At 56.7% G+C, this 23,004-nt stretch overlaps 1 non-coding gene and 3 pseudogenes across 1 annotated transcript; all 4 read right to left on the bottom strand.

Moving 5' to 3' along the window:
* Positions 1-227: 227 nt before the first annotated feature.
* LOC143349225 (U2 spliceosomal RNA) lies at positions 228-408 on the bottom strand (annotated as a pseudogene).
* Positions 409-6,318: 5,910 nt separating this feature from the next.
* LOC143349228 (U2 spliceosomal RNA) lies at positions 6,319-6,499 on the bottom strand (annotated as a pseudogene).
* A 5,867-nt stretch (positions 6,500-12,366) lies between these two features.
* Positions 12,367-12,547, bottom strand: LOC143349227 (U2 spliceosomal RNA; annotated as a pseudogene).
* Positions 12,548-18,444: 5,897 nt separating this feature from the next.
* Positions 18,445-18,637, bottom strand: LOC143349232 (U2 spliceosomal RNA). The gene has a single exon (XR_013080878.1). It is a non-coding gene; the product is annotated as a U2 spliceosomal RNA (small nuclear RNA).
* Between the last annotated feature and the right edge of the window lie 4,367 nt (positions 18,638-23,004).

Here is a 23,004-nt window from a genome sequence, read left to right as displayed (position 1 = left end):
ACCTCGTTTCCTCGGGCGACGCATCCGGATCCTTCGGCCATGCCTAAAACTTAGAAAATAAAACGAAAAACAGAGAGAGAGCAAAAGGAAGAGTCAAAGTGTATATAGGAAGTCAGAATAAAAGTTAAAAGTTTTAAAAGTTAAAAGTTAAAAGTTAAAAGTCAAAAGTCAAAAGTTAAAAGATTAATAAATAAATAAATAAAATACTTAAAATCTGATTTTTGTGTAGTTATTGAGCCAATCCTGGCGGCACTGCAATGCCAGGCTGACTCGCGACAGAGGTGGAGCAAGCTCCAACTGCTCCGTCAATTTCCAAAAATCAGATTAATATTCTGACTCCCCGATGGGGAGTGTATCAGATATTAAGCTGATAAGAACAGATAAAAGCAGTTTTATTTCAATAAATGTTTCCCCGGGGCGAAGCCCCGGGGATCAGGTACAGAGTATACATGTATATAGCATTATATGACATAATTATTATAATTTTAAAGGGCGCAGAGACAGTCCCCCTGCGCCCTTATCGTCGTAACACTTCCGCGTTTAATTTTCGCACTGGGCGTCCAACTGGTATGTGCAAGTGGTAGTCCATTTTGGCTCCTTCCTTGTCAGGTCATCATATGGATTTTAACCGTATATATTCACATAAATAACAGATAAATAAATAAATAAATAAATAAATAAGTAACAACAAGGAACAGAAATAACAATATAAAAGAGTACAGCAATTTGACGGTGTATAGGGCCGCAAAAGGAACGAAAAGAAGTATCAGTGAGCAGAACAAAGAAAAAAAAGAGAAAAGAAAGAAGTATAAATATAGAATGAAATAGCATAAAATGGACTAGAATAAGGAATAACGAGATCGAATCCGGACTAGCATCCCGGTAGGATAAAGTTAGGTCAGAACGGTAAAAGAAAAATAAAAGAGCGTAGTATATAAAACACTTTGTGCTGCTAGTGGCCAGATGGAACGCCCACTACTCGTCTTCTCGAGCTCGGGGCAGTCCGCTGGTGCTATTATTTCCGGCCCCTTGACCCCCACGGTCCTCTTGCACGCTAGTCAATCTTCTTGACGCCACCGCGTTCTCGTCAGCTTCGGGCGCCGCGGTCGGAGCGGGGTACTGCCGGATCCCAGAGACGTGTTCCACGTAAATGTCCCTGGACCAGGCTATGGTCTCTGATACCATGAGCCGTCTCATGGTCCTCGCGTAGAACCGTGAGACGCGCAGCGTTTTCAGGAGGGACTCGTTGTCCGGGTGCCAGGCGCCCAGGGCCCCGACGATGAACGCGTCCACATGGACGGTGTAGCCGCGCCGGCGGAGAGCACACGCTATAGGCGCGTATTTTCGCAATTTCTCCGCCTTGGCGTCTTCGAAGGCCATGAAGGTGTTTTCGAATGGCACGGCCACATCGACCAGGTGGACGGTCCGTGACGGCTCGTGCGTCACGACTATGTCGGGACGCAAGGCCGCCAGTTCGTCGGGGACACCCGGGACACGTCGGTCAACCCGGAGGTCGCCCGGAAGACGGGTCGCCCTCGCGAGCCTGCGGACCAAGCCGTGGTGCCGGAGCTGGCGAGCCGCCGAGTGAACGCCGCAGTGCCCGAGCACGTGAGGAAGGCTCTCGAGCTTAAACCCGCATCGCCGACATCGTTTATCGCCCTCCCCCCAACGGATTGCTCCATTGAGTGGGAGGACATCAAGGCGCGCGCGATGGATAAAGCGCCAGTCGGCGAAGCGAGTAAATGACCCCCCACGCATGAAGTGATTACTCACCGCATGGCGGGAGGTCACGCCGAAAACCTTCCCCTGGTCAGGTTTCCGGACCAGTGTCATTTTGTAGTGCTCAGCCACTGCCGCCCTCATCCGGCGGATTATCTCCGCCTTCGCTCCTGGTGACACCACGACCGGTTCGCCCCGCGAGGCGATCTCCACCGAGAGCTCGGCCCGACCATCGTCCCACTTCCACCGAAAACCGAAGCGCGCCGCCGACCTGAGCGCGGCGGACCGCACCCGCGACCAGAATGAGGCACATCCGCTGGTTGGCCACGCGAAGTCCCCGGTCAAACGACCCGACAGGTACTCCGCGAGGTCCCCCTCTGTCGGAGGCCGACGCAGCTTGTCCCGCGCCGCTGTATCAAGGGATGCCCTTGCCAGTGATGCAACGACCGGGTCCCGTGCGTTCAGAAGCCTGAACGCATGGGCCACGGTCGTCACATCAGCCAGGTCAGCCAGGGGGAGGAGTCCGCATCCTCCCCACGACGGGGGGATGTAAACTACCTCCGCACTGGCCCGTTGTGGCAAATTGAGCCATCCCTTGACCACGCGCCTGACAGCCTTGTCTACCTCCGCCAGTGCCGACTTCCTCACGCTGGCGCCCCGTAGCAGGAAATCCACCCGTGGAATTATAACCGATCTTAGGGTTTCCACCTTCTGCCACGGAGCTAGCAGGGAGCGGTCCACCGCTCCCAGGTCCCTCAGCACATCCCGGATCGTGGAGTAGGGCGTCTGGTCGATCCGAACCCCGGTGGGAATGCCCAGGTGCTCATAGGCGTCTCCGTCTCCGAGCGCTGGAACGGGTCCCTCGTTGAGGCCAAACTCGGTCCGGGCCACCGCGCCGCTTCCAAGGACGTGCAGCGTCGCGCACTTCCCCGGATTGAACGCGAGGCCCAGACTCCGCGCCGTGGCCTCTGCTGCAACCAGTAGCCCTCTCATGCCCTCGGGGGACGTCGCGATCAATGCGATATCATCCGCGTAAGCCAGGGCTGCTACCTTAAAGCCCGCCATCTCGTACCCGGCCCTCGACTCCGCGGCTTGACGAACCACGGGTTCGATTGCCAGGTTAAAGAGTATAGGACTCAAGGGGCAGCCCTGTCTTACTCCCGACTGCATGGGGATCCTATCAGTGAATCCTTCGGCAGTACGGACCCTCGTCGTGCAATCGGTGTATAGACACCGGACGAGGTTGACGATCGCGTGGGGGGCACCGGCACCGGCCAGTGCGTTTAAGATGGCGGCGTGGGGGACCGATCCAAAAGCATTGGAAAGGTCCAGCCACGCCACCACCAACTCCCTCCGCCGTCGCTTCGCGTCGGTAAGGGCCTCCCGCAGCACGAAGTTGTGCTCAAGGCACCCCTCATACGGCAGAAAGCCCTTCTGTGCCGGGGAGAGCCGTCGATTTTGGACGGCCCAGCGGGTAAGGCGGTCAGCCATCACGGCCGCGAAGAGCTTGGGGATTACGTCACCCATGGCGATGGGACGCCAGTTGCTGAGGTCATCCCTCTCACCTTTCTTGTAAATCAAGATGGTATTTGACTCCTTCCACAGGGAGGGAATCAACTCCATCCGACGGCACGCATTGTATGCCGCCGTCAGGACCTCGGCTCCCGGATCGGCCCCCCTCAGGTCGGCGTAGGTGATTCCATCCGGTCCGGGGGATGATTTTTTCATCCTCCGGAGGCGGTTGAACACCTCGGCCGACCCGAAGGGCCTCTCCAGTGCCTCATTGGTGCCTTCATCCGGCTGGTCGTGGTGGAGCGCCGGGAAGTGCTCCGAACAGTCCCGAGCCGCATATATAGAACTAAAGTGCCCTTGGACAATGTCCTTGGGCACTTGGCAGTGCGGAGATTGCTCGGCCAGCACCTCCTGCACTGCTCGCTTGCGGTTCGTTCGGAACAGACGCTGTATTCGCGTGGCTTCCCGGACGTGTTCCGTCCGTGTAGAAGGAGCCCCGGTCGCTCCGTTGCAACTGGCATCCCCTCGGGGACGCACCCCCAAACTCTCCGCCGCATCCGGCCTTCCTCCTCCCCCCCCAGTGGCTCTTGCGGCACCCCCCCTTCCGCGAGCGGAACGCCTCGAACCAAAGAAGTCCGCCACAAGGGCGGCAAGGGCCTCTAAGCCCTCCGCTGTCTCCACCGCCTCCGCAGCCGCGACGATTCGCGCCCTTTCGGACGCTTCCTCGGCGCCGCCGCGTCGGCGGGGGGCAGCCATTGGCGTCCGCTCGCCCCGGGTGGGTCCGCGCCCTCTCCCTGGACGCTCCACGATTGCTTCGGGATTCCGCCCCGGCCCATGTCTGAGCCCCCCACACGCTCGCTGCGTCCGCTTACCTCCGGTCACCATCGGGTCACTCCGTGTGCACGTTCCTGGATCGACACCACTCCCTCTCCCCCTCGTCGCCGTCCGCCTCCGGTCCACGGCGGCGTTCCCTCTACTGACCGCAGGGGTTGCACCACTCGGGGCCGCGGTCCTTCTACAAACAGAGCCCCGGTTTGACCCGGGGGCATTAGTCGGACTGCCCCGGCTCGCGTCGATTGCGTTAAAATTTAAATCCCATCGCTGGTCGTCTTGGTTAGGATTGTCATAGCTGCTGTTAAAATTAATGGGGCTCGTGGCCCTATCACAGTACCTTTTAATCCTGCTAAAATCTTTAGTCCTGCTACTAAAATCAACATTATTATTATTGTCATTACTATTAATATTACTAATATTAGATGGGCCCTGGTCCGTATTTCGGCCCCGTTCCGCCTCCACGGAGGGACCGACCATTTCTGCGCTGCCGGGGGGCGTTATTCTTCTCTCCGTGGCTCCCTGGCCCCCCGGCACGGGGGTCTGCAGCCCAGCCCTCCTCCTTCCTCTTCTGGGGGCCGCCACTGTCCAGTCTACCCTCGGCGACGACGACGACGGAGCCGCTGTCGCTTCCGCATCTTCGCCCTCTCCTGACGACGACTCCTCGATGGCCGGGAGTCTCCTCCTTCTCCCTCTTCTTGTCGTCCCCACCCCTGGGGATGTGGGGGCGGTGGTGTTGCCCCCTTTCGTTCCCCTCCCGGGCGGGAGGGACACGGCCCGGGCACTTCTTCCTCTCCTTGGGGTGGGGCATCCTAGCGCCGCCGGAGAAGTCGTCGGCGGCGTCCTCCTCCCGGCCGCGACTGGTTCCACCGCCTGGGGGGTGCCGCGGATCCTCCTACTGCGCCGTAATGTACCCGGGGTCTGCTGGGGGGGCTCGGTGGCGGCTCTCCTGGCTCGCGCCCTCGTCCTGGGCGCGAGTGCCGGCGGCGAGGTGGAATTGCCGCCGGCTGTCCCCCTCGGTGATGGAGTTGGGCCCCGGGTGGGTGGTGGTGTCACGACCGGTGCGGGTATTGACCCCCGCACCACCGAGGTCGTCGTCGTCGTCGTCGTGATCGTCGTCGTCGTCGTCGTCGTGGCCGCCGTGGATGTTACGACCACCGGGGCAATCCTACCGGCCGACGACAGATTGCCGGAGTTGGTCTGGGTTAGTTGTCCGGCGGGGGGGGGCGGCTGGGTGGTGGTGGTCCCCCCTACTGTCGTCGGTCCGGCCGGCGAGGGCGTCTTGGGCGTTGTCCTCTTCGTTTCCCTCGCCGTGGCTGTCGTCGTTACCCCGGTGGTGGCGGCCGGTGGCCCCCGGGTGACCTCCGCGAAGGTGGTGGTCGGAGTCACCCTTCTGCTGCACCCCCTCGGTGCAGCCGTTGCGGGCTCGGGCTGCGACCCGCTGCGTCTGGCGGCGACGGTAACAAAGTTCTTCAGTGTGGCGGTGGCGGGCTTCTTTCCCGCCACCGTCGCCGCCGTTGTCCTCCGCCCTGTCGTTGTCCTCGCCGTCGTCGTTGTGGGGGCGGAGGACTTTGACTTACCGCGGGAGGTCGACGCCGCCACCGCTGGCACGTTTCTTCTCGCGCATGGCGGCTCGCCTCCTCGCGTGGTCGATCGATCCGTTTCGGCGGATCGCGGGGCCTCGCTTCTCGCGCCCTCGCGGAGGGAGCCCGTCCCCCCCGCGGGTCCGCTGGCCGGGGATGCAGATGCGTCGCCCGGGGCGGCCGATGGTGCACCAGCGGCAGGAGGATTCGGTGCACCATTCGCGTGGCTTGCAGCGTGATGCTGCTTCACCTTCTTCAGTGCATAAGCACTGTTGTCGGTGAAGCCGCAATCACCGCATACAAACCTACGCGTAATACCCGAATGGTGAAGTTTAAGGTGTTTACCTAAATCCTCGTGCCGCTGGTACACCGCCGCTCCCCTTCGCAGCGCCGTAGTCCCTCGATGGCAGTAGGGACAGATAAATTGGTCGGGGAACGGGAACTTAACGATTACCTCGTTTCCTCGGGCGACGCATCCGGATCCTTCGGCCATGCCTAAAACTTAGAAAATAAAACGAAAAACAGAGAGAGAGCAAAGGAAAAGTCAAAGTGTATATAGAGAGTCAGAAATAAAAGTTTTTAAAAGTTGAAAGTTAAAAGTTAAAAGTTAAAAGTTAAAAGTCAGAAGTTTAAAAGATCAATAAATAAAATACTTAAAATCTGATTTTCGTGTACTTATTGAGCCAATCCTGGCGGCACTGCAATGCCAGGCTGACTCGCGACAGAGGTGGAGCAAGCTCCAACTGCTCCGTCAATTTCCAAAAATCAGATTAATATTCTGACTCCCCGATGGGGAGTGTATCAGATATTAAGCTGATAAGAACAGATAAAAGCAGTTTTATTTCAATAAATGTTTCCCCGGGGCGAAGCCCCGGGGATCAGGTACAGAGTATACATATGTTTTTACAGGTCGCGTGGCTAATTATTATAATTTCAAAGTGCGCAGGGACAGTCCCCCTGCGCCCTTGTCGTCATAGTACTTTCACATTTAATATCGCACTGGGCGTCCATATGATATGTTTGTAGGGTAATCCACTTTAGTTTCCTCCTTATCAGATCCTCATACGAATTTTAACGTTGTATAAGTTGACGTGACTAGATAGCTAAAAGAAATAAATAAATATAGATAACAGTAACATAAACAAAATATAACGGAGTATAACAATTCGACGGTGTATAGGGCCGCAAAAAGAAAGAAAGAAAGGAGTTATAAACAGACGAGGAGTTGTTATATAACATCAAGCAAAGTAAAATAAAGTAAAATAGCATACAGTAATCTAGGATTAGGTATTATATGGTCAAGTCGAGTGCCATGTATAGGGTGGCTTGACTAGAATATAAATAGCGACACAAGAAAGAAGAGTATCGCCTCTAGAAGTGCATGCTGCAGATTGCCGGCTAGGACGCCCACTACTCGTCCTCTCGAACTCGGGGCAGTCCGCTGGTGCTATTATTTCCGGCCCCTCGTCCCCCACGGTCCTCTTGCTCGCTAGTCAATCCTCTTGACGCCACCGCGTTCTCATCAGCTTCGGGCGCCGCGGTCGGAGCGGGGTACTGCCGGATCCCAGAGACGTGTTCCACGTAAATGTCCCTGGACCAGGCTATGGTCTCTGATACCATGAGCCGTCTCATGGTCCTCGCGTAGAACCGTGAGACGCGCAGCGTTTTCAGGAGGGACTCGTTGTCCGGGTGCCATGCGCCCAGGGCCCCGACGATGAACGCGCCCACGTGGACGGTGTAGCCGCGCCGGCGGAGAGCACACGCTATAGGCGCGTATTTTCGCAGTTTCTCCGCCTTGGCATCTTCGAAGGCCATGAAGGTGTTTTCAAATGGCACGGCCACATCGACCAGGTGGACGGTCCGTGACGGCTCGTGCGTCACGACTATGTCGGGACGCAAGGCCGCCAGTTCGTCGGGGACCCCCGGGACACGTCGGTCAACCCGGAGGTCGCCCGGAAGACGGGTCGCCCTCGCAAGCCTGCGAACCAAGCCGTGGTGTCGGAGCTGGCGAGCCGCCGAGTGAACGCCGCAGTGCCCGAGCACGTGAGGAAGGCTCTCGAGCTTAAACCCGCATCGCCGACATCGTTTATCGCCCTCCCCCCAACGGATTGCTCCATTGAGTGGGAGGACATCAAGGCGCGCACGATGGATAAAGCGCCAGTCGGCGAAGCGAGTAAATGACCCCCCACGCATGAAGTGATTGCTCACCGCATGGCGGGAGGTCACGCCGAAAACCTTCCCCTGGTCAGGTTTCCGGACCAGTGTCATTCTGTAGTGCTCAGCCACTGCCGCCCTCATCCGGCGGATTATCTCCGCCTTCGCCCCTGGTGACACCACGACCGGTTCGCCCCGCGAGGCGATCTCCACCGAGAGCTCGGCCCGACCATCGTCCCACTTCCACCGAAAACCGAAACGCGCCGCAGACCTGAGCGCGGCGGACCGCACCCGCGACCAGAATGAGGCACATCCGCTGGTTGGCCACGCGAAGTCCCCGGTCAAACGACCCGACAGGTACTCCGCGAGGTCCCCCTCTGTCGGAGGCCGACGCAGCTTGTCCCGCGCCGCTGTATCAAGGGATGCCCTTGCCAGTGATGCAACGACCGGGTCCCGTGCGTTCAGAAGCCTGAACGCATGGGCCACGGTCGTCACATCAGCCAGGTCAGCCAGCGGGAGGAGTCCGCATCCTCCCCATGAAGGGGGGATGTAAACTACCTCCGCACTGGCCCGCTGTGGCAAATTGAGCCATCCCTTGACCACGCGCCTAACAGCCTTGTCTACCTCCGCCAGTGCCGACTTCCTCACGCTGGCGCCCCGTAGCAGGAAATCCACCCGTGGAATTATAACCGATCTTAAGGTTTCCACCTTCTGCCACGGAGCTAGCAGGGAGCGATCCACCGCCCCCAGGTCCCTCAGCACATCCCGGATCGTGGAGTAGGGCGTCTGGTCGATCCGAACCCCGGTGGGAATGCCCAGGTGCTCATAGGCGTCTCCGTCTCCGAGCGCTGGAACGAGTCCCTCGTTGAGGCCAAACTCGGTCCGGGCCACCGCGCCGCTTCCAAGGACGTGCAGCGTCGCGCACTTCCCCGGATTGAACGCGAGGCCCAGACTCCGCGCCGTGGCCTCTGCTGCTCTCAGTAGCCCTCTCATGCCCTCGGGGGACGTCGCGATCAATGCGATATCATCCGCGTAAGCTAGGGCTGCTACCTTAAAGCCCGCCATCTCATACCCGGCCCTCGACTCCGCGGCTTGTCGAACCACGGGTTCGATTGCCAGGTTAAAGAGTATAGGGCTCAAGGGGCAGCCCTGTCTTACTCCCGACTGCATGGGGATCCTATCAGTGAATCCTTCGGCCGTACGGACCCTCGTCGTGCAATCGGTGTATAGACACCGGACGAGGTTGACGATCGCGTGGGGGGCACCGGCACCGGCCAGCGCGTTTAGGATGGCGGCGTGGGGGACCGAACCAAAAGCATTGGAGAGGTCCAGCCACGCAACCACCAACTCCCTCCGCCGTCGCTTCGCGTCGATAAGGGCCTCCCGCAACACGAAGTTGTGCTCAAGGCACCCCTCGTACGGCAGAAAGCCCTTTTGTGCCGGGGAGAGCCGTCGATTTTGGACGGCCCAGCGGGTAAGGCGGTCGGCCATCACGGCCGCGAAGAGCTTGGGGATTACGTCACCCATGGCGATGGGACGCCAGTTGCTGAGGTCATCCCTCTCACCTTTCTTGTAAATCAAGATGGTATTTGACTCCTTCCACAGGGAGGGAATCAACTCCACCCGACGGCACGCATTGTATGCCGCCGTCAGGACCTCGGCTCCCGGATCGGCCCCCCTCAGGTCAGCGTAGGTGATTCCATCCGGTCCGGGGGATGATTTTTTCATCCTCCGGAGGCGGTTGAACACCTCGGCCGACCCGAAGGGCCTCTCCAGTGCCTCATTGGTTCCTTCATCCGGCTGATCGTGGTGGAGCGCCGGGAAGTGTTCCGAACGGTCCCGAGCCGCATATATAGAACTAAAGTGCCCTTGGACAATGTCCTTGGGCACTTGGCAGTGCGGAGATTGCTCGGCTAGCACCTCCTGCACTGCCCGCTTGCGGTTCGTTCGGAACAGACGCTGTATTCGCGTGGCTTCCCGGACGTGTTCCGTCCGTGTGGAAGGAGCCCCGGTCGCTCCGTTGCAACTGGCATCCCCTCGGGGACGCACCCTCAAACTCTCCGCCGCATCCGGCCTTCCTCCTCCCCCCCCAGTGGCCCTTGCGGCACCCCCCCTTCCACGAGCGGAACGCCTCGAACCAAAGAAGTCCGCCACAAGGGCGGCAAGGGCCTCTAAGCCCTCCGCTGTCTCCACCGCCTCTGCAGCCGCGACGATTCGCGCCCTTTCGGACGCTTCCTCGGCGCCGCCGCGTCGGCGGGGGGCAGCCATTGGCGTCCGCTCGCTCCGGGTGGGTCCGCGCCCTCTCCCTGGACGCTCCACGATTGCATCGGGATTCCGCTCCGGCCCATGTCTGAGCCCCCCACACGTCCGCTGCGTCCGCTTACCTCCGGTCACCGTCGGGTCACTCCGTGCGCACGTTCCTGGGTCGACACCACTCCCTCTCCCCCTCGTCGCCGTCTGCCTCCGGTCCACGGCGGCGTTCCCTCTACTGACCGCAGGGGTTGCACCACTCGGGGCCGCGGTCCTTCTACAAACAGAGCCCCGGTTTGACCCGGGGGCATTAGTCGGACTGCCCCGGCTCGCGTCGATTGTAACATAATTTCGCATCCCTTGCTGGTCGTCCCGAATAAAATTGTCATTCGAAATAAAATTAAAATTGATGGGGCTCGTGGCCCTGTCACAGTACCTTTTCTTACTGCTCTTATCACTAGTCCTGCTGTTAAAATTATTATTGCTACCCTTACTACTATTTGGGCCCTGGTCCGTATTTCGGCCCCGTTCCGCCTCCACGGAGGGACCGACCATTCCTGCGCTGCCGGGGGGCATTACTCCTTCCTCCGTTGCCTCCTGTTCCCCCGGCACGGGGGTCTGCAGCCCGGCCCTCTTCCTTCCTTTTCTGGGGGCCGCCACTGTCCAGTCTTCATTCGGCGGCGACGACGACGGGGCCGCTGTCGTTGCATCTTCTTCCGACGACGACTCCTCGATGGCCGGGAGTCTCCTCCTTCTCCCTCTTCTCGTCGTCCCCACCCCTGGGGATACGGGGGCGGCGGTGTTGCCCCCCTTCGTCCCCCTCCCGGGCGGGAGGGACACGGCCCGGGCGCTTCTTCCTCTCCTTGGGGTGGGGCATCCTAATGCCGCCGGAGATGTCGTCGGCGGCGTCCTTCTCCCGGCCGCGACTGGTACCACCGCCTGGGGGGTGCCGCGAATCCTCCTGCTTCGTCGTGGTGTGCCCGGGGTCTGCTGGGGGGGCTCGGTGGCGGCTCTCCTGGCTCGCGCCCTCGTCCTGGGCGCGAGTGCCGGCGGCGAGGTGGAATTGCCGCCGGCTGTCCCCCTCGGCGATGGAGTTGGACCCCGGGTAGGCGGTGGTGTCACGACCGGTGCGGGTATTGACCCCCGCACCACCGAGGTCGTCGTCGTGGTCGTCGTGATCGTCGTCGTCGTCGTCGTCGTGGCCGCCGTGGATGTTACGACCACCGGGGCAATCCTACCTGCCGACGACAGATTGCCGGAGTTGGTCTGGGTTAGTTGTCCGGCGGGGGGGGGCGGCTGGGTGGTGGTGGCCCCCCCCACTGTCGTCGGTCCGGCCGGCGAGGGCGTCTTGGGCGTTGTCCTCTTCGTTTCCCTCGCCGTGGCTGTCGTCGTTACCCCGGTGGTGGCGGCCGGTGGCCCCCGGGTGACCTCCGCGAAGGTGGTGGTCGGAGTCACCCTTCTGCTGCACCCCCTCGGTGCAGCCGTTGCGGGCTCGGGCTGCGACCCGCTGCGTCTGGCGGCGACGGTCACAAAGTTCTTCAGTGTGGCGGTGGCGGGCTTCTTTCCCGCCACCGTCGCCGCCGTTGTCCTCCGCCCTGTCGTTGTCCTCGCCGTCGTCGTTGTGGGGGCGGAGGACTTTGACTTACCGCGGGAGGTCGACGCCGCCACCGCTGGCACGTTTCTTCTCGCGCATGGCGGCTCGCCTCCTCGCGTGGTCGATCGATCCGTTTCGGCGGATCGCGGGGCCTCGCTTCTCGCGCCCTCGCGGAGGGAGCCCGTCCCCCCCGCGGGTCCGCTGGCCGGGGATGCAGACGCGTCACCCGGGGCGGCCGATGGTGCACCAGCGGCAGGAGGATTCGGTGCACCATTCGCGTGGCTTGCAGCGTGATGCTGCTTCACCTTCTTCAGTGCATAAGCACTGTTGTCGGTGAAGCCGCAATCACCGCATACAAACCTACGCGTAATACCCGAATGGTGAAGTTTAAGGTGTTTACCTAAATCCTCGTGCCGCTGGTACACCGCCGCTCCCCTTCGCAGCGCCGTAGTCCCTCGATGGCAGTAGGGACAGATAAATTGGTCGGGGAACGGGAACTTAACGATTACCTCGTTTCCTCGGGCGACGCATCCGGATCCTTCGGCCATGCCTAAAACTTAGAAAACAGAAACGAAAAGCAAGCAGAGAGAGCAAAGGAGAAGTCAAAGTGTATATAGAAAGTCAGAAATAAAAGTTTTTAAAAGTTAAAAGTTAAAAGTTAAAAGTTAAAAGTCAAAAGTTAAAAGATCAATAAATAAAATACTTAAAATCTGATTTTCGTGTACTTATTGAGCCAATCCTGGCGGCACTGCAATGCCAGGCTGACTCGCGACAGAGGTGGAGCAAGCTCCAACTGCTCCGTCAATTTCCAAAAATCAGATTAATATTCTGACTCCCCGATGGGGAGTGTATCAGATATTAAGCTGATAAGAACAGATAAAAGCAGTTTTATTTCAATAAATGTTTCCCCGGGGCGAAGCCCCGGGGATCAGGTACAGAGTATACATATATATCGGTCATATGACAAAATTAATATAATTTTAAAGGGCGCAGGGACAGTCCCCCTGCGCCCTTATCGTCGTAGCACTTTCACATTTAATTATCGCACTGGGCGTCCAACTGATGCGTGTATGTAGTAGTCCGTTATGGCTCCTTCCTTGTCAAGTCATCATGTGGATTTTGACCATAAATATGTTAACATGAATAACAGGCAACTAAATAAATAAATAAATAAATAAATAAATAAATAATAAAATAAGTAACAACAAGGAAGAGGAGAGTAGATCATAATACCAGCAAATAGCAAGAACAGAAACAAGAATATAGAAAAGTACAGCAATTTGACGGTGTATAGGGCCGCAAAAAGAAAGAAAAGGAATATAAATGAGCAAAGAAGTATAACTGTAGAACAAAATGGCATGCAGTGAACTAGAATGAGGTAGAACGAGATCGAGTTTGGACTAGAATACGAGTGAGATAGAATTAAGTATATGCAGTATAGCACTTAAGAAAAATATATATAATACTGATGGCCAAAAGGAACGCCCACTACTCGTCTTCTCGAGCTCGGGGCAGTCCGCTGGTGCTATTGTTACCGGCCCCTCGACCCCCACGGTCCTCTCGCACACTAATCCATCTTCTTGGCGCCACCGCGTTCTCGTCAGCTTCGGGCGCCGCGGTCGGAGCGGGGTACTGCCGGATCCCAGAGACGTGTTCCACGTAAATGTCCCTGGACCAGGCTATGGTCTCTGATACCATGAGCCGTCTCATGGTCCTCGCGTAGAACCGTGAGACGCGCAGCGTTTTCAGGAGGGACTCGTTGTCCGGGTGCCAGGCGCCCAGGGCCCCGACGATGAACGCGTCCACGTGGACGGTGTAGCCGCGCCGGCGGAGAGCACACGCTATAGGCGCGTATTTTCGCAGTTTCTCCGCCTTGGCGTCTTCGAAGGCCATGAAGGTGTTTTCAAATGGCACGGCCACATCGACCAGGTGGACGGTCCGTGACGGCTCGTGCGTCACGACTATGTCGGGACGCAAGGCCGCCAGTTCGTCGGGGACACCCGGGACACGTCGGTCAACCCGGAGGTCGCCCGGGAGACGGGCCGCCCTCGCAAGCCTGCGAACCAAGCCGTGGTGCCGGAGCTGGCGAGCCGCCGAGTGAACGCCGCAGTGCCCGAGCACGTGAGGAAGGCTCTCGAGCTTAAACCCGCATCGCCGACATCGTTTATCGCCCTCCCCCCAACGGATTGCTCCATTGAGTGGGAGGACATCAAGGCGCGCGCGATGGATAAAGCGCCAGTCGGCGAAGCGAGTAAATGACCCCCCACGCATGAAGTGATTGCTCACCGCATGGCGGGAGGTCACGCCGAAAACCTTCCCCTGGTCAGGTTTCCGGACCAGTGTCATCCTGTAGTGCTCAGCCACTGCCGCCCTCATCCGGCGGATTATCTCCGCCTTCGCTCCTGGTGACACCACGACCGGTTCGCCCCGCGAGGCGATCTCCACCGAGAGCTCGGCCCGACCATCGTCCCACTTCCACCGAAAACCGAAACGCGCCGCAGACCTGAGCGCGGCGGACCGCACCCGCGACCAGAATGAGGCACATCCGCTGGTTGGCCACGCGAAGTCCCCGGTCAAACGACCCGACAGGTACTCCGCGAGGTCCCCCTCTGTCGGAGGCCGACGCAGCTTGTCCCGCGCCGCTGTATCAAGGGATGCCCTTGCCAGTGATGCAACGACCGGGTCCCGTGCGTTCAGAAGCCTGAACGCATGGGCCACGGTCGTCACATCAGCCAGGTCAGCCAGTGGGAGGAGTCCGCATCCTCCCCACGAAGGGGGGATGTAAACCACCTCCGCACTGGCCCGCTGTGGCAAATTGAGCCATCCCTTGACCACGCGCCTAACAGCCTTGTCTACCTCCGCCAGTGCCGACTTCCTCACGCTGGCGCCCCGTAGCAGGAAATCCACCCGTGGAATTATAACCGATCTTAAGGTTTCCACCTTCTGCCACGGAGCTAGCAGGGAGCGATCCACCGCCCCCAGGTCCCTCAGCACATCCCGGATCGTGGAGTAGGGCGTCTGGTCGATCCGAACCCCGGTGGGAATGCCCAGGTGCTCATAGGCGTCTCCGTCTCCGAGCGCTGGAACGGGTCCCTCGTTGAGGCCAAACTCGGTCCGGGCCACCGCGCCGCTTCCAAGGACGTGCAGCGTCGCGCACTTCCCCGGATTGAACGCGAGGCCCAGACTCCGCGCCGTGGCCTCTGCTGCACCCAGTAGCCCTCTCATGCCCTCGGGGGACGTCGCGATCAATGCGATATCATCCGCGTAAGCTAGGGCTGCTACCTTAAAGCCCGCCATCTCGTACCCGGCCCTCGACTCCGCGGCTTGTCGAACCACGGGTTCGATTGCCAGGTTAAAGAGTATAGGGCTCAAGGGGCAGCCCTGTCTTACTCCCGACTGCATGGGGATCCTATCAGTGAATCCTTCGGCAGTACGGACCCTCGTCGTGCAATCGGTGTATAGACACCGGACGAGGTTGACGATCGCGTGGGGGGCACCGGCACCGGCCAGCGCGTTTAAGATGGCGGCGTGGGGGACCGAACCAAAAGCATTGGAAAGGTCCAGCCACGCAACCACCAACTCCCTCCGCCGTCGCTTCGCGTCGATAAGGGCCTCCCGCAGCACGAAGTTGTGCTCAAGGCACCCCTCGTACGGCAGAAAGCCCTTTTGTGCCGGGGAGAGCCGTCGATTTTGGACGGCCCAGCGGGTAAGGCGGTCGGCCATCACGGCCGCGAAGAGCCTGGGGATTACGTCACCCATGGCGATGGGACGCCAGTTGCTGAGGTCATCCCTCTCACCTTTCTTGTAAATCAAGATGGTATTTGACTCCTTCCACAGGGAGGGAATCAACTCCACCCGACGGCACGCATTGTATGCCGCCGTCAGGACCTCGGCTCCCGGATCGGCCCCCCTCAGGTCGGCGTAGGTGATTCCATCCGGTCCGGGGGATGATTTTTTCATCCTCCGGAGGCGGTTGAACACCTCGGCCGACCCGAAGGGCCTCTCCAGTGCCTCATTGGTTCCTTCATCCGGCTGGTCGTGGTGGAGCGCCGGGAAGTGTTCCGAACGGTCCCGAGCCGCATATATAGAACTAAAGTGCCCTTGGACAATGTCCTTGGGCACTTGGCAGTGCGGAGATTGCTCGGCTAGCACCTCCTGCACTGCCCGCTTGCGGTTCGTTCGGAACAGACGCTGTATTCGCGTGGCTTCCCGGACGTGTTCCGTCCGTGTGGAAGGAGCCCCGGTCGCTCCGTTGCAACTGGCATCCCCCCGGGGACGCACCCTCAAACTCTCCGCCGCATCCGGCCTTCCTCCTCCCCCCCCAGTGGCCCTTGCGGCACCCCCCCTTCCACGAGCGGAACGCCTCGAACCAAAGAAGTCCGCCACAAGGGCGGCAAGGGCCTCTAAGCCCTCCGCTGTCCCCACCGCCTCCGCAGCCGCGACGATTCGCGCCCTTTCGGACGCTTCCTCGGCGCCGCCGCGTCGGCGGGGGGCAGCAATTGGCGTCCGCTCGCTCCGGGTGGGTCCGCGCCCTCTCCCTGGACGCTCCACGATTGCATCGGGATTCCGCTCCGGCCCATGTCTGAGCCCCCCACACGTCCGCTGCGTCCGCTTACCTCCGGTCACCGTCGGGTCACTCCGTGCGCACGTTCCTGGGTCGGCACCACTCCCTCTCCCCCTCGTCGCCGTCTGCCTCCGGTCCACGGCGGCGTTCCCTCTACTGACCGCAGGGGTTGCACCACTCGGGGCCGCAGTCCTTCTACAAACAGAGCCCCGGTTTGACCCGGGGGCATTAGTCGGACTGCCCCGGCTCGCGTCGGTTATATTACGGTTTACCATCCCTTGCTGGTCGTCCGAAATAAAATTGCTATTAAAATTTATAGGGCTCGTGGCCCTGTCACAGTACCTTTTTATACTGCTAAAATCTTTAGTCCTGTTGTTAAAATCCGTATTATAATTGTTACCCTTATTACTAGTTGGGCCCTGGTCCGTATTTCGGCCCCGTTCCGCCTCCACGGAGGGACCGACCATTCCTGCGCTGCCGGGGGGCATTACTCCTTCCTCCGTTGCCTCCTGTTCCCCCGGCACGGGGGTCTGCAGCCCGGCCCTCTTCCTTCCTCTTCTGGGGGCCGCCACTGTCCAGTCTTCATTCGGCGGCGACGACGACGGGGCCGCTGTCGTTGCATCTTCTTCCGACGACGACTCCTCGATGGCCGGGAGTCTCCTCCTTCTCCCTCTTCTCGTCGTCCCCACCCCTGGGGATACGGGGGCGGCGGTGTTGCCCCCCTTCGTCCCCCTCCCGGGCGGGAGGGACACGGCCCGGGCGCTTCTTCCTCTCCTTGGGGTGGGGCATCCTAGTGCCGCCGGAGATGTCGTCGGCGGCGTCCTTCTCCCGGCCGCGACTGGTACCACCGCCTGGGGAGTGCCGCGAATCCTCCTGCTTCGTCGTGGTGTGCCCGGGGTCTGCTGGGGGGGCTCGGTGGCGGCTCTCCTGGCTCGCGCCCTCGTCCTGGGCGCGAGTGCCGGCGGCGAGGTGGAATTGCCGCCGGCTGTCCCCCTCGGCGATGGAGTTGGACCCCGGGTAGGCGGTGGTGTCACAACCGGTGCGGGTATTGACCCCCGCACCACCGAGGTCGTCGTCGTGGTCGTCGTAATCGTCGTCGTCGTCGTCGTCGTGGCCGCCGTGGATGTTACGACCACCGGGGCAATCCTACCGGCCGACGACAGATTGCCGGAGTTGGTCTGGGTTAGTTGTCCGGCGGGGGGGGGCGGCTGGGTGGTGGTGGTCCCCCCCACTGTCGTCGGTCCGGCCGGCGAGGGCGTCTTGGGCGTTGTCCTCTTCGTTTCCCTCGCCGTGGCTGTCGTCGTTACCCCGGTGGTGGCGGCCGGTGGCCCCCGGGTGACCTCCGCGAAGGTGGTGGTCGGAGTCACCCTTCTGCTGCACCCCCTCGGTGCAGCCGTTGCGGGCTCGGGCTGCGACCCACTGCGTCTGGCGGCGACGGTAACAAAGTTCTTCAGTGTGGCGGTGGCGGGCTTCTTTCCCGCCACCGTCGCCGCCGTTGTCCTCCGCCCTGTCGCTGTCCTCGCCGTCGTCGTTGTGGGGGCGGAGGACTTTGACTTACCGCGGGAGGTCGACACCGCCACCGCTGGCACGTTTCTTCTCGCGCATGGCGGCTCGCCTCCTCGCGTGGTCGATCGATCCGTTTCGGCGGATCGCGGGGCCTCGCTTCTCGCGCCCTCGCGGAGGGAGCCCGTCCCCCCCGCGGGTCCGCTGGCCGGGGATGCAGATGCGTCGCCCGGGGCGGCCGATGGTGCACCAGCGGCAGGAGGATTCGGTGCACCATTCGCGTGGCTTGCAGCGTGATGCTGCTTCACCTTCTTCAGTGCATAAGCACTGTTGTCGGTGAAGCCGCAATCACCGCATACAAACCTACGCGTAATACCAGAATGGTGAAGTTTAAGGTGTTTACCTAAATCCTCGTGCCGCCGGTACACCGCCGCTCCTCTTTGCAGCGCCGTAGTCCCTCGATGGCAGTAGGGACAGTTGAATTGGTCCGGGAACGGGAACTTAACGATTACCTCGTTTCCTCGGGCGACGCATCCGGATCCTTCGGCCATGCCTAAAACTTAGAAAACAGAAACGAAAAGCAAGCAGAGAGAGCAAAGGAAAAGTCAAAGTGTATATAGAAAGTCAGAAATAAAAGTTTTTAAAAGTTGAAAGTTAAAAGTTAAAAGTTAAAAGTCAAAAGTTAAAAGATCAATAAATAAATAAATAAAATACTTAAAATCTGATTTTCGTGTACTTATTGAGCCAATCCTGGCGGCACTGCAATGCCAGGCTGACTCGCGACAGAGGTGGAGCAAGCTCCAACTGCTCCGTCAATTTCCAAAAATCAGATTAATATTCTGACTCCCCGATGGGGAGTGTATCAGATATTAAGCTGATAAGAACAGATACTACACTTTGATCTTAGCCATAAGGCCGAGAAGCGATCTCACTGTCGTCTTTAAAATACTACAATGTATGTTTGGCAGCTGGTCTGCCAATGGCTTACAGAACCAAGGTTTCTTGCGCAGGCGTGAATTGTTGTTATTGAGGGCTTAGTTGTTTCTTGCTTTCGTAATGACCAGTCGAAATTGGGAGGACCATCGCTAGAAATTAATAATATTCGCTTATGCCCCATTAGTAAACGACGTGTTATAAAGCTATAGTTTGCGTCAATACATATAAAGTTAACACTTGAAATTTTCAAATTCTGTTTGAAATCATTTAAAAGGTATGAAAGATAATAGAAAAACGGTATATGATATTGAAAGCTCAGTTTATCTTTTATAAAAAACATACATTTTTTTTAGTAATAATTTGACAATAAGCAAACATATAATGCAAAGAACAAAAAATTTCCCTTTTCCTTGAGTCGATATAAAATTAACATCTATAGTTATTAATAACAATTTTTACTTTTTTTTGTGAAATTATTATTTTTTTGAACGTCTGCTGTTTTCTACATATTCGGTCAATCTGTTGCTCACAGATTTGACCAATGGAGATGTATAATTTGCTAAAATTTGATTCTATTCTTCTAAAATGATATTGCTGAGAGTTTCTTTCAACGTCATCTCTTTTTTTCGTATTTTTCAATGCAGATAATCCCATAGAAAATCTATGCTATTAAAATCTGGGGATTGCGGAGAATGTTTTAATTGTTTTAGTGTTCTGTAATAAAGCCATTCCTTTGCTATGCGTGATGTATGCTTCGGATCGTTGTCACTTTAAAATGTCCCTGTTCTTGATAAATTCAATTTCGCAACGGAAGGCTCTAAGTTTCTCCGCAATATTTCAACGTAATTCTCCTTTTTCGTTGTATCTTCAATGAACACGAGATTTCCAACCACGGAAGCAGCCACACACCCCCAGACCACCACAGATCCCCCTCCATGTTTGACTGTATGGACTAAGTTCTGTTCCTTCAAAGCACTATTTTTACTTCTCCATACTTTCGGCGGTTTTCTGTCTTGATCAATTTCGAATTTACTCTCATCAGTGAAGAGAACATCATTCCAGAAAGTTGCATTATATTTGAGGTGGTCTTTAGCATATTGTAACCGTTTCTTCCTCGGAACTCTTCCAAATAACCCTGCTCTATTCAGTGTTCCACGGATTGTACTTGCACTAACCGTTTCTTTCTTTAGATTACTCAGTTCTTATGCTATGTTTACAGAACTGGGAAAAGGATTTTCTTTTACTTCTTTGCAAATTTGCCTCACATCACTCTCATTGAGTTTTTTCGGTCGCCGTTTATGATCAATATTACTTAATAGTCCGAGATTATTATATTTGTCAATGATCTTTTTCACAGCCACATGGCTTCTTTGCACAACTTTAGCAATTTCTCTTAAGGACTGTCTATTTATATGCATTTCGATTATTATTTGATGCTCTTCAAGAGTTGTTTGTTTACCCATTTCGAGATTATACAAATAGGATCTCCTTCTGTTGTTTTGCCATGGAAACAAGACACGGTGATTTCCTAAGATCATATTAGTAAACAGTGATGCCAACATAACCAGAAATTGTTACAATAGTTATAACTATGTACATAACAGCAGGGGTGTTAACTTTATATTGACTCAAGAAAAAGGGACTTTTTTTGCTCTTTGCATTATGTTTAACACACGCCTCGTCGTAATGCTGTACAATATTCAGTATAGCCGTACCGAGGCCAGTGCTATTGGCTAGAGTTCGAGTACGAGTTCGGTACAAGCAGTGCGTCGCGAACCGCTTATCGATCGAAATATTGAAATTTTGATCGACGCGGTTCTATACGCCCAAATTATTCGATTGAGATTCCGTCGAATAATACACGAGGATACCAACGCCCAAAAGTCTGTTTCTTCGGATGGGTAATTTCCAACCGATAATTACAGCGGGCGAAACCCGGGAAAAATTGTACCGTTCTCAAATCGCTGTTTAAAGCGCTTACGAAGCACGGAGAAACAAAGGAGATTCCCTCGACCTCTGTGCGAAACAAAGGTGGAGGATGATCCAAAATCCTCTTCTACCCCCGACCTGGAGGCGGAATTACACCCACATAGGGGCCTTCTGGCGTATACCCTGGGTGGTATCGCTGTCCTCCAGGGCCAAATCTGAAAATGGGAAGAATCGAGGTAAAATTCCCGGGCAAATACAGGCACGTACATGTAGTTAAAACTATACACGGCCAAGTTTACTTGCACATGACCCACCACACGTCTGTGTAAATTGCTCGAGGAAGAGTTGGTAACGACAACAAACGACGACGCTATCGGGACATACGAAATCCCGAATTCCGCTGACAAAGACAGAAGGAAGTGAGAACGACCGTTGGACATAAAAACGGTGTTGATCCACATTCCGCATGTCTCTGGTGATAATACGGACAGAGGGGAACCATACCCTACCATCCCGTCAAAGATTAAGGAAGGGAGCGATTCGTGAAACTCGCGAGATCCTGAGCTTTAAAAGCAGGATCAGCAGGCCGAATCGTTTCAGTTCCTAATCAATCACCAGGCGATAATGTCAAGCGACGATAGTACAGAAACGGTCGTACATGCAACCGGGTTGGACCGAGTCATGGAGGCCCAATTCAGGCGACTCCTCCAGCTCGGGGAGGTATTCTCTCCGAGGTCGAAGGAGGCCGTGAAGAAGACGGCGGAAAAAGAGGCGCCGTCCGCAACGCCGCCGGCATCCACCTCCACCGCCCCTGCTGAACAGCCTCCAGAAGCCTCCACGGCAGCCCAATCCCTACCACCCTACGAGGTCAGATTAGGGCCGGAGGTTTTTTATATACCGCCTGAGGTGCCGTGGACAACCAGACGGTACTAGTGTCCAGCTCCAGGAGGGAGCTTCCACATGAAGTGGGCGCAAAACGGACGCATGCTCAGCTGCAACTTCTGGCCATCGAGAAGCTCAAAGCCGACCATGCAAGACACCGAGCCACAACACGCGCCGCCAGCACCGCCGCTTACGAAGGCGGCGATGAAGTGGTCGGGGGCCTAAGGCAGCGCACACACCCGCCGCCGCAACGAGCAGCGACGGAGGGCAGCTGCGGAGGCCAGAGCTTCCAGGGCAAGGACCCAGCCGCAGCCGCGACCGCAGTCGCAGCTGTACGGGAGTGCGGCCAACCCAAACGTGGTGGCCCAGGCCGTCCTCGCCTCCCTGCAAATCCTGCAGGGCCAGCAGATTGGCGATCCAACACCGAAGTAAGTAACTTAATTTTGTACTAATTAAGTGAAGAAAATTTCCTCTCTCGGTTTATTAATCGCAAAGAGACCGCGAATTACCGCTCCTATTGTTTATTGCACGGACCGTGCAAGGGGGGCGGTATGTTTAAATATCGCGTTAATTCGACAATCGAAAAACGTCGGTTAAACCATCGCGTGATCGATAGAAAAACGGGCCATTTCTTGTACAGTGTTGTTCCTTGTTTACGCGACATTCCAGAGGCTTCTCTGAGGCGTAATACGTTCCAGGAACAATACCGCATAGAAAAACTCCGAATTTACTTTCGATAATAGTCTCGCGATCGGCCCAGTAACGGCTCCAAGAGAACGAAGAGAGGATACGATATTAATAAGAGATAGACAACGAAAATCAGACAGCGCCGCGAGACGACAATTTTCCCTCTCGTGGCCGCGATTAGGAATGTCTGTCTCTTCACACACTCGCTATTTGGTTCTCGAAGAGAGCGGACCTCAAACGCCGACCTCGTCTGAAGACGAAGACCGATTCTCGACAGGTTAGTTTTGTCTAACTTGTCGTAAAATCACGTGGACGAAGTTGCACGGAATTGAGACTGCAGCGGATTAGAAATAATCCTGCCTTGAGTCGAAATATTCCGGCCATACGTTCACGTGCAGAAATCGGTCACCGCGTCGAATGAACCATTTTGGGAAGTAATAAAATCGAACTGATTTTCTTTCCACTAAATTACAAAGAAACCGATGGCTGAAAGTTACCAAGATTACACTCTTATAGTGATTGGTTACAGCCATCGGTAGTAAATAAACACGTACCGCCACAGTCAGCGGTCGTGTAAAAGTGGAAAGGATTAAAATCAGATTGATTATCTTTCCAAAGATTTAAATAGCAACCGGTGGCTGAAAAATACCGAGCTTACACTTTTATAGTGATTGGTTACAGCCATCGGTGCGGGGTAAACACGTACCGCTTTAGTAAGTGGTCGTGTAGGAGGTTTCGAGAAAATTTCTCGATCCTCTCTTGACTATTACACGGTGCTAAAATCATCCAATAGGGGCCTTCTGGCGTATACCCTGGATGAAATCAGCGTTCCCCGACCTGGAGGCGGGATTACACCCACA

Source organism: Colletes latitarsis, chromosome 12 (genome assembly GCF_051014445.1).
Source record: "Colletes latitarsis isolate SP2378_abdomen chromosome 12, iyColLati1, whole genome shotgun sequence".
Taxonomy (NCBI): Eukaryota; Metazoa; Arthropoda; class Insecta; order Hymenoptera; family Colletidae; genus Colletes; species Colletes latitarsis.
Note: the sequence above shows the minus strand (reverse complement) of the source record. Positions and strands in the feature narration are given on the sequence as shown.